Source organism: Prunus persica, chromosome G4 (genome assembly GCF_000346465.2).
Source record: "Prunus persica cultivar Lovell chromosome G4, Prunus_persica_NCBIv2, whole genome shotgun sequence".
NCBI lineage: Eukaryota > Viridiplantae > Streptophyta > Magnoliopsida > Rosales > Rosaceae > Prunus > Prunus persica.
This window is the reverse complement of record NC_034012.1, coordinates 14,272,426-14,284,652: the sequence shown is the minus strand read 5'-3', so window position 1 is coordinate 14,284,652 and position 12,227 is coordinate 14,272,426. Positions and strand designations below refer to the sequence as shown.

At 37.3% G+C, this 12,227-nt stretch overlaps 1 long non-coding RNA gene across 1 annotated transcript; it reads right to left on the bottom strand.

Annotated features, from left to right (window-relative positions):
• LOC18780713 lies at nt 442-1,099 on the bottom strand. The gene is made up of 2 exons (XR_002271286.1): nt 928-1,099; nt 442-820 (listed from the first exon to the last, which is right to left on the bottom strand). It is a non-coding gene; the product is annotated as an uncharacterized LOC18780713 (long non-coding RNA).

Here is a 12,227-nt window from a genome sequence, read left to right as displayed (position 1 = left end):
TTTCTACTTGGTGAGGCCATGATTTTCGAATTGAGATTTCCATATTGCTTTTGAAATATGCTTCTCTTCTTCAAAATCTGCATCTAGCATTTCATACTCTTCATATGTTTAGATTGAAATCAGATTCTTGATTGGTTTCTTGAAGAATATGGTTTCTTTGTGTGTTTTAAAAAAGAATATACTACTATATCACTTGTTTATTTGGCAAAGAAAATAATATAAAATTTGTGCACTTTACACAGGTTAATTTTCGTTATTTAGCAAAACCATGACCAAGCCTTAACACATCGTTTTTATGCTATTTGTATGGTATGTGTCCCTAAGTTGTAGCATGAAGTCGCTTCATTGCATGTGGTCTAGGTTGTGGTTTGGGGTGAGGTCGTGGGTTGTTACGTTTGGGAACAAAAATTACTCTTGGAGAGATTTTCATTCATACAAAAATTATGGAAAAAGAAATTGCTAGGATAGATTTCAAACGTATATATAAAGGTAAAAAGCCACATATCCTAGACAGTATGATATGAGTACTAGTACAAAGATAAACCTTAAAATCCTAATTAATTATGATTGAGAGTTTTATTAACAACTCAACCAATACATTACATTAACCTTTATAATTGATAAAACAAATCCTTATTATATTACCACATAGTACCTGCAATATCCACTGAAAAAGGGTTATCTATTTAATTCCCAGTTTCAGTCTCAGCAACACCAAGTCCTGGTTTTTCATGGTGGCCTTGGTCGTGCCTATACTCTCCCGGGGGGGGTGGGGGGGAGCGATACCCTGTGACTGGCCCGCGTTCAAAATAGGGTCTACCTGCAATAAGAGTAATCTATATATATAAGTCGTCCTTCGTATAAAAAGAATTTATATCAGTTGACATGCATAGGGTTATGTGATCAGTTAAAAGATTAGAAACTCACTAGCAACTTGACTAGCAGTTTCCACTAGCTCACGAGCTGAGACCTCAGAGGAGATGAGGATCACAAGAGCAAACATAAAGCCAAGAAGAAGAAAAGTCTTGGAGGATGATGCCATGTTTTTCTTAACAACACAATTTAGATGAAGACAAGATTGTTGAGTGAACTTAATGTGGCTTCGCCTCAACCAATTTATAGACCCTTGAGGATAGAGTGGGTGGTGGGGGAAGAGAGGGAGAGATAAGAATTTCTGTGGACATCGTTGAACTGAAGACGTACGCCTAAAGGAGAGGAACACTTGAAACCTAGTTGATCACATTTTGTGGACTTAATTTGAAAAAAAAAACACTCATTTTTTTTCCACCAACGTTGATGGTTTGTCTCCTTTTGTAAATCGTGTAAATCGTTTAACGAACAGAGATGAAAATCAAGTCTACACATATATCTTCAATAAATAAGTTTCAAATGTCTTTGTATGCCTTTTGGTTTTATGATTGAACTCTTGTTCTCAAAAAGTTTCATATGGACGTCAAGGGCGGAATCAGGAATTTTTCAACGGGTGGGCTAGCTAAAGTTATTAGCTTAAAATTTAATGATTATTTTTTTTGGTACTTACAATTTCTATAGTCTTTCTAGAAATAAAAGTAAACATTAAATCGTATAAACCAAGCTAGTTCATAGCTCCATAGACTAATTTTTAATAAGTTTTAACATAAACCAAATACGGTTTAACACCATAGTAGATTGAACATCTAAGGCTTTTTACCTAGATTTAGGTTCCTTCATGCATTCATATCATACATGAAAAGTTGTTTTATGTAAAAATATTGACTAAGTATGAAAAATGGGTTTTCAGAATAATCATTTTCTCAAGATAATTTTTGGCGGCTTTTATTCTTCACACATCAAATAAGAAAACTTTATTTTATGGGATTTTAGTATGAAGTATATATTGATTTAATGAGCCATCATTTTTAGCCTAAATCGTACTTTGCACTAAAATCGATTTTTCATATTTTGATTTGGTGGGAATTTGATTTTCTAGTATTTTTATTTGAATCCAAATGGGGGGTACTTCCTTATTTACATTGTAAACTTAAGTAAATGGAGTAATATAAAAATAAATAAAAGTAAAATGACAAAGACATTTACTTAGTGTAGCCCACTGTGTCCCTTTTGTAAATCGTTTAACGAACAGAGATGAAAATCAAGTCTACACATATATCTTCAATAAATAAGTTTCCAATGTCTTTGTATGCCGTTTGGTTTTATGATTGAACTCTTGTTCTCAAAAAGTTTCATATGGACGTTATTACCATACGAACGACATGTATTTTTTACTATTCTTCCTATCTTTCCTCTATCACTACTACATTTTACGATTTGCGCGACGAAGACAATTTCGTCGCGCAGAGTTACATTTAGTCGCACAAACTCAAGCGCGACAGAAAATTCGTTGCGCACAATCTGTCACACAAAGAGCGTGAAGAAAGACTTTGCGCGACCAATTGTTTCACTCGTCGTGCAAAATTGTACGACAGTTACCCTTCGTTACACAAAAGGTTCAAAGACGACACAACAGTTCGTCGCACGAACTTATGCGCGACGAAAAAAGGTTCGTCGCCACAACGATGCACGGCGAATAATATTCATCGCGCAATACGTCTCGTAGATATTTGCGGCACCAAGAGTTCTTCGTCGTCCAATTCGTGTCTACACATTTTGCGTGACGAAAAACTGTTGTCGCCCATATCCTTTTTAGCGACGAAAATGTTCGTCGCGCAAGAATAAAAAATGAATCATTTTTATTTCGTAATATGTAAATTTGCGCGACGAGAAAGATTTCGTCACGCAAAATTAATATATATAAATATTATTTAATTTTAATATTACTTTTTTTTATTTTATAAAAAAATAAATTTGGTTTTTTTTTTGGGTAATAAAATGAAATTCTAATAAATAAAAAAATGAATTGTAAAGAACAGATTTATTATATAAAATAAAATAAATGTATGCTGCAAGAGAAATATTTAAAAAATAATTATGAAAATAATAAAACTAATCAAATAATGTTCCAAAATCTACATTGTCGTCTGGCACATGTGTTCAAAGGTCTGGAGGTCTACAGGGGCCGTCGTCTGCTGGGGATGCTCGGGATGGATGGGCTCAGAGGTCGGCGCATCAAAATGCGGGACTGGAATGCCGGACTGTGCCAGGGACTGCAGAATGACCGACATCTGACTCTGAAGAGTGGCCATCTGTGCTGTCAAAGCAATGACCTGATTGTTTGACTACGCTGATGAACGGGGTCTGGGTTCCCTCCGCCTGGCATTCCCCATCCCTCGACAATATGTCCCCGGTCTCCTCCCTAGAGTCTGATCCAATGTCTCCGTCAAGATCTGAAACCCAGCATCCTGTGGAGGATCCACAGACTCGATCGGAGTATCGGGAGGAAGTTGGGAGGCGGACTCCTGAAGAACCAACTGGCTCCTCTCCACCATCATCATCTGTTTAGCATAACATAAAATATAAATTAAAACATTCATATAATAACCTTTAAACTTGAATGCGTAACATAAGAATTAAAATTAAATAATACTTACGTGAAGGGCCTCGGCCAACTCATTCCCAGGTCGAAGATAAACATCGCCAATACGTCGATCTTTGGGAATTTGGACCTCCCCTAAATTGAACAAGAGAAGAAAAATATTAGTACGAAAAAATAAATTAAGAATAATGAAATATTAAAAATTAAATAAAAATTATTTTATTATTACCTGCCGCCGTGCATCCATCCTATAGGAGAACGGCCTGGAACCCGAATGATGGAGAAGAGTCTTCTTCTTCCTATTGCCCTTATTGACTTTGGCTTTATTCTGTTATACAAAAAATAAAACGTATTAGTTGAAATTGAAATTAAATATAAAGAATTAAAAAAACATTAGTAAGAAAAATATAAAAAATTTGAAATTCATATTACAAATTACCACAAAAGCGGGTGCCTGAAAATGAGCGCAGAGCCACGCCCAACTATCCTCCCGCCCCTCAAGCTCCTTCGGGCACCCCTCCTGAAGAGCGACTTGCAGATCATCAAACGCCTCAAAATAGTGGTGCAAGTCGCTCTTCCACTGTTTGTACCTCTCAGAGAAGAGTCTGTTGACGTACGCCAACGACTCGTCGTCGAGGTCCTCCAAGTTGTAGTTCGTCTGCAATAAATTAATTACATACATTTAAATAATAGAAATATAAAGTTTGAAAGAAAAAGAATTAAAAGGCCTACATACCGACAACTGGCCGCGAACCTCCGTCTTGATCTCGTCAGGCATCACCTTCCAAGACTTCCATTTCATCGGGCAATGGCTCCGAACGACATGACCAATGTCGTGGGCCAAGGAGCTATGCAACTCCGCCGTCGGTGCAGCCCGATGTCGCTTGTCGTATCCGATGTTGATACGACTGTTGGTCACTCGGGTGACCTTCGCCGTCTTCAACTGCTGACACGGTCCTCGGGTGTTCTTCTTGGCTGCAAAGAAAGATGACATTAATGTTAAATAAATAACAAATTTAACTATAAAATACACACACACAAACAAAAACAAAAACAAAAACAAAAATAAAAATAAAAACAAAAACAAAAACAAAATAAAAACAAAAATAAAAATAAAAATAACTGGAGTTTAAGGAAATCTATACCTGGCTGTGACCCCGACGCATCAGTGGATGTGGTGTCGGTGGTGCTGGTGGGCCGATGACGCAGCCTGGCGCTAACAGGCTACGCCACTGATGAAACTGATGAAGCAGGCGCCTGGGACCCCACGGGACCAACTGCCAAGTGGTCCATCAGTGCTGGCGCAGTGGCAGCATATGCTGGCGTAGTGGCAGCAGATGTCGGCTGAGCCGGGGGCTCCGAACTCTGCGTAGTCGTCACCGCCCAACGACGTCTAATTAGGTCTGACATCTGCACAATTTCATTAATACACATACAAATTAATAAAATATACAAATATTTGAAAGCACATACAATTTTATTAAGATTCTTGACCTAGGGTTTGCGAGTTCGGAGTATCCGGGACTCCGATGCACGATCCGTCGAATCCTAGACGATCCTAGAAATACAAGGAACACAATACGTGAGTATGAGTTCGATCCAACTGTCCGAACATAACAAACCCGAAAATCGTACAATAAGCAAAATCCGTTTGAGACTCAAACGGTAACCAAATTCCAATCTAAAAACACCTACGCGCTCGTGACAACTAGCGAATTGCACTGGGACCCAATGCATGACTGCTATAGTATCCCACGCGCCGGCAGGGCGTGGGTGTCCAAAGCGATACCAATCGCAGGAAAATTCTAAAAACTAAGGGCCAAGGTTCCTACCCTAGGTTGAAAACATCAATTGGAGCCACTTTTGTTCTCGGACCTACCCCAAAAAATGGCCAGAAGTGGCCGGAATTGAAATTCAAAAACCCGCTGAAACTTAGGGTTTCAAATCCACTGCCCTATTGCAATAATTACAGAAATCCTACCCAACCATCAGCTAAAGCATCAAAAATAGTCCAGAAACCATACCTCAGAAGTCGAATTTGGTAGCCGGAGGAGAGAGAACGACGGCAGCGCAGATTCGGTGAAAATCGAGGAAATTATGGCGGCTGGCTCGACGGTGACGGCGGGGAAGCTCTGGGGTACCAACGTTGTGGCGGCGCAGTCCCAATTCCACTGGGGTAGGGGGCTGAGGTGACGGCGGAGAGAGAGAGAGAGAGAGAGTTAGGGCAAAATCAAAATCTGGGGAAAAAGGAGGCCATCGCGTGGTTTCTGAAATTTTATTCGATTTTGCGCGACGAATACACCAAAGCGTCGCGCAAAATATTTTAATTGACCCTTGCGCGACGACATAAGTATAACTTACGTCGCACCATATTATTAATCCGCCAAAATTTGGTATCAGGGTAGGGTTGCGCGGTTTTGCGCGACGCATAACAATGTGTTTCGTCGCACAATGTTGTCAATCCGCCAAAATTTTGGGACTTAGGGGTCGTTTGGTACACAGTCTTGGCTTGGACTGGATTGGACTAAATTTAGTACCATATTTGTTTCATTTAATTCTAGTCTTAGATGGGATTGCTAATACCGGGCCCACTAAAAACACCTCATTAAGAGGGGACTACTAAGCCCATGTAGAAAGGGAGGATTAGCTAGTCCTATGTTCACCAATGTATAAGATGCATATATTATATTGTAATACTAATAACATATATTACTATTATTATTATTATTATTATTATTACATACACATATACTATAATGTACATATATACATGTATATACACATATACATGTATATATATAAATACATATATAATATATATATATAATACATATAGATATATACACATATATTATTATTATAATATACTCATATACACATACATATTAATATTATAATAATAGCATACATGTATACATGTATATATGTAATATATATTATATTACATATTAATGTACATATATACACGTATATATACACATATATACATATATAATATATAAATACATATAGATATATACACGTATATTATTATTATAATATACCCATATACACATATTAATATTATAATAATAGCATACATGTATATATGTAATATATATATAAGTATATATACATATATGTGTATATATATTATACCCATGTATGTATTGTAATATACATATACACACGTATATACACATATACATTATATATTTATATATATGTATATATATATTATAATATACATATATATGTATTATACCTATATATATTATAATATATAGATACACCTATATACACATATATTATATACATGTATATACGTATATATATGTATATTATAATATATAATATTTATACATATATTATATATACATATGTATTTTATAATATATATATAATGTATACATATATATACATACATATATAATATATGTATATACACGTATATACATGTATATTATTGTTATTATTATTATTATTATTATTATTATAACATACCCATATATATATTATATTATAATATACATACATATATATATATATAAATATATGTATATGTATTATACCCATGTATATTATAATATACATATATACACCTATATATATATTATATGTATGTATATATACATATATATATATATTTTATATATTATAAAATACATATATATATATAGATATTTTTGAAAAATAAAAAAATTCTAGTCCTAGTCCAAACATACACCAAACGTAGGATAAGTGTTATCCAACTTAGACCAAGCCAAGCCAGTCCCTAAGCATAGTCCATGCTAAGACAGTCCTGTGTACCAAACGTTAGGGTTTAGCGGGAGATATTGAAAACTTTGCGCGACGCTGTCCTTATTCGTCGCGCAAAATTCTAATTCGGCCAAAATTTGGGGTTTAGGGTTTATTTGCAGACAGATTGCGTGACGAATCTGGACAGCGTCGCGCAAGTCTGCTTTCTGTAAACTCGAAAAAAAAAATTTGGCTCAGTGTTCAAGGAGGAAGAAGGTGAAAGGTCTGACTAAGATTGCGCGACGACGAAGCCTGCGTTCGTCGCGCAAGACTGTTTTCTGCAGGCTTTGCGCGACCAAAGAAACTTATTCGTCACGCAAAGTTGTAATTCCGCCAAAATATGGGGTTTAGGGTTTATTGGCAGAGAGATTACGCGACGAATATGAACAGCGTCGCACAAGTCTGCTTTCTGTAAACTCGAAAAAAAATTTGGCTAAGAGTTCAAGGAGGAAGAGGGTTAAAGGTCAGAGTGAGATTGCGCGACGACGAAGCCTGCGTTCGTCGCACCAGACTGTTTTCTGCAGGCTTTGCGCGACCAAAGAAGCTTATTCGTCGCGCAATGTTGAAATTCCGACAAAATTTGGGGTTTAGGGTTTATTGGCAAAGAGACTGTGCGATGAATATGAACAGCGTCGCGCAAGTCTGCTTTCTGTAAACTCGAAAAAAATTTTGGCTAAGTGTTCAAGGAGGAAGAGGGTGAAAGGGCTGACTGAGATTGCGCGACAACGACTAAGTGTTTGTTGCACAAGACTGTTTTCGGCAGGCTACCTGCGACCAATCAACTTTTTTCGTCGCGCAAACCCTGAACACAAAACCCTAAACCCTAAACCCTAAACTGCAGAAACCTAAACCCGAAACTAGTTTTAATGATCCAACCGGCAAACTTGTGTTTTTATACTTCGAGATCGTATACGCCGAAAATCGAAAAAAACAAACATTAAGAGATCAAGTAACGAGACAAAACTTTTCGACGGTTCTAAATGAAAAATCATGATTTAACGGTTATTTTAACTCCGATTTTCATGATTTTTTACAGCTACATTTCTTGACCCTATACGAATACAATTACTGAATTTGATCTTCAATTTAAGATGTTTACACTAGGGGGGATACCATGTAATCTTATGTTATATTTAACGAAAGTATAAGTAAACTATTCATTGTTGGTGAATATATGGTTTTGATGGCATACGCATTCTACGAAAGTAGTTTCAGTAATCCAGCCATCAAACTTATTTGTTTATACTTCGAGATCTTAGACCCCAAAAATTGAAAAAAAAAAACATTCAGAGATCAAGTAACGGGACAAAACTTTTGAACGGTTATAAATGAAAAGTCATGATTTAACGGTTCTTTTAAATCCGATTTTGATGATTTTTTACAGCTACACTCCTTGACCCTATATGAATACAATGAACTAACTCGATCGTCTTCAAATATATATGTATATATATTATATTATAAAATAATATATATTTGCGCGACGAGGGGAAACCTGTCGTCGCGCAAAATTTCATTGCGTGACGGATGATAGGTTGTCGCGCAATGTTTTAACTTTACGCGATGAGTGTATGTGGGTCGCGCAAACTTTGAGCGACGAGGTTTAGTTCGTCGCGCAAGGATTTTCATTTTTGAAAAATGTTTGGTGTCAATTATTTTCAAACTTTGTGTGAAAAAGGTTTGGATATATTTATTTATCAATGTTTTATAACAAATGTTTTATCATTTTCATTTTGTAAACGTGTTTTGTCAAAAAAAATTTAAAAATTATTATTAAAAGGGTTTGGATATATAGATTTACCAATGTTTTATAACTAAATTTATTTTAATATTATTTCAGTTGTCCACATATATAAGGTTTGGATATAACAACTACATATATTCAAACAACTACATATATTCAACTAGATTTGTATTACACAAAATCTGTACACTAGCATAATAAAATTACAAAACAATTCATTATTCATCATCTAAACTATAATAACTTTCGTTATCATCGCTATCATCACTTTCGGTCTCCCAATCCTCCTCCTCCTCCTCCTCCTCCTCCTCCTCCTCTATAACTACATCATCGTCGTTGCTCGGGCCCACTGCAACATCAAATCTTGGAAGATCACCGAGGTCAATTGTAATTGACTGAATCGGTATTTCGATTGAAGACACTCCTTGTATTTGAAACGGTTCTTGTATAACATGTGTATCTCGAAGTGTTTCCGCATCATTTTCCATTGAAGATTCTAAACGTTGGTCAGCCACATTGTCGACGTCGTTGTCAGTTGGGTCTAGTTCTGGTATAGCATACACGTTCCTATGATCCATCTTCTGAATAACTTTCCAACTTCCCGGCTTTAGGGTCATCTAGATACACAATTTGTGTTGCCATATTTGCCAAAATGTAAGGGTCGTCATCATACCAAGTTCTGTTAATGTTCACAGATAGTAAGCCATGGTCGATTTTAACACTTCCCGGCCTATTTGGGTTGCTATCAAACCATCGACACTTAAACATGATTACTTGGTATCGATCTTTGTAAAGCAATTGAACGACAGTTGTGAGTTTGCCATAGAAATCAATGTTCGTACTTTTGCCTCCACCTGGGACATGGACACCGCTGTTTTGCGTACACAACTTGTCATCTCGTGCAGCCCCCAAAAATTTGACGCCGTTAATATAACAACCCGAAAACAATTCAGCGCGAATCGGGCCGAACGCCGAGTTATATAACTCATCACTGTAAGTGGGGGAATTCGATGATTTCAACTTATTCACCTAATATAATACAAAACCATTCACATGTTAGTATGACAAAATTAAATACTACAATTTATATTTGTCAAATACAAAACATTTATAACTTACAGAATCCAAAAACCATTGTGGAAACAATTCACGGTGTTTCTAGGCAACTAAATGTGATGGATGTTCTCACTTCATCATCTCTTCATGCTCATCTATGTATGCCATTATCTCATCACAATTTTTTAGTACGAACCAATGTGCTACCTCCATGTCATTTCTAGAAAACGACTTTCCTCGTCCAGGATCTCCAAAAGGTCGTGCGCTTTGGGCAAAAACAGAAAGTTTTTCCTTTCTCATACCTCCGTCATTATTGCGCCGAGGACGATTGAAAGCCATCTCCACATCTTTTAAATACATTTCACAGAAAGTAAGCGACTCATATTGAACCCAAGCCTCTATAATTAATCCTTCGGGCTTCACCCTGTTGCGTACACTTTTTTTTAGCTCTCCGAGAAGCCTGTCAAAATAAAACGATATGATACAAATTAGCAAGCCTGTGATAATGATGCATACACAAACGATAAGGATTATATACCTTTCTATTGGATACATCCAGCGATAGTTGACAGGACCAGCAAGCAATGCCTCTTCTGGCAAGTGAACCATCACGTGCATCATACTTGTGAAGAAAGCTGGAGGAAATATCATCTCAAACTTGCATAGGACTTGGACAATGTCATGGCACAACTGAAACATGTCTGTCTTTCGCAATGTTTTTGCCGTTCGTTGGGAAAAAAATCTGGACAACAACATGATTGGCTTTACAACATCTTCCGGCAATAGATGTCGAATACCCACAGGAAGTAGGCGTTCCATAAACACATGGCAGTCATGGCTCTTCAGTCCAGTAAATTTACCCCCGTCAACATTCACGCAATGTGCTATATTAGAAGCATACCCATCAGGAAACTTTACAGACGATACAAACTTTAGAAACTCTTTTTTGTCATTCGGTTTCATAGAAAAGAATGCAAGATCCCTTCTAGCTTTATCACTGTCCCTATTCATCCATAAACCCCTTCGTATGCCCATTCTTTCCAAATCAAGACGGGCTTTGATTGTGTCCCTTGTCTTGCCCTCGATATCTAGAATCGTGCCCACCAATGTGTCAAATACATTTTTCTCAACATGCATCACATCTAGATTGTGCCTTAATTTGAGTTTCGACCAATATGGGAGCTCAAACAACATAGGCTTGTGAGTCCAGTTCATATGTGTAGAAGGTCTGATTCGACTAACTGTTTTTCCAAACGGAGCAAAATCCAAACGATTAAGCTGTTCCAAGATCTCATCACCGGACCATTCTCTAGGTCTGAGGCGACGCTCTGTGTTCCCGTCGAACTCTTTACCTTTTTCCCGCCACTCGTGGTCCCATGGCAACCATCTCCGATGACCAAGGTAACAAACTTTTCCCGCGTGCCAACCAGAAGTTACATCTTCCTCGCATACAGGACATATAACCCTTTGTGCTCCACCCAAAATCCATTGCATATGCTCGAAAATCATTCAGAGTCCACATAACTGCTGCTCGCAAAGTGAACATCTTCCCTGTTGATTTATCGTACGTGCGAACACCGTTTGTCCATAAATCCTTCAGCTCATCAACCAGCGGCCTTAAGTAAACATCGATTGACCTCCCAGGATCCTCAGTTATCAAAATAGTCATCATTATGTATTCTTTTTTCATGCATCTCAGAACCCCATACGGATCGAATCCGTCAGTGGCAAGTCCCAATCTCACATTTCGGGGATCAGCAGCAAACTCGGGGAACGTTCGATCAAACTCTTTCCATGCCTCCCCATCTGCAGGATGCCGCATCACATCATCGTCTACCCATTTTTCCTTATGCCATCTCATGTCTGTGGCAGTATGCGTCGACATATACAATCGCTGCAACCTAGGTTTCAAGGGCAGATAACGCATGACTTTTTGTGGGATCTTAGTCGTTCTATTCTGAGATGTCATTTTGAACCTCAACTCATTGCATATAGGGCATGTATCCAACGTTTCATGCTCCTTGTAGAATAACATGCAATTATTTTTGCAAGCATGAATTTTTTCATAACCCAATCCAAGACCATTCAACACCTTCTGCGCGTGTTTATGGTCTTTCGGCAAACAATTGTCCGTCGAAAGCATTCTCTTGAAAACCCCCAAAAAGTAATCGAAACACA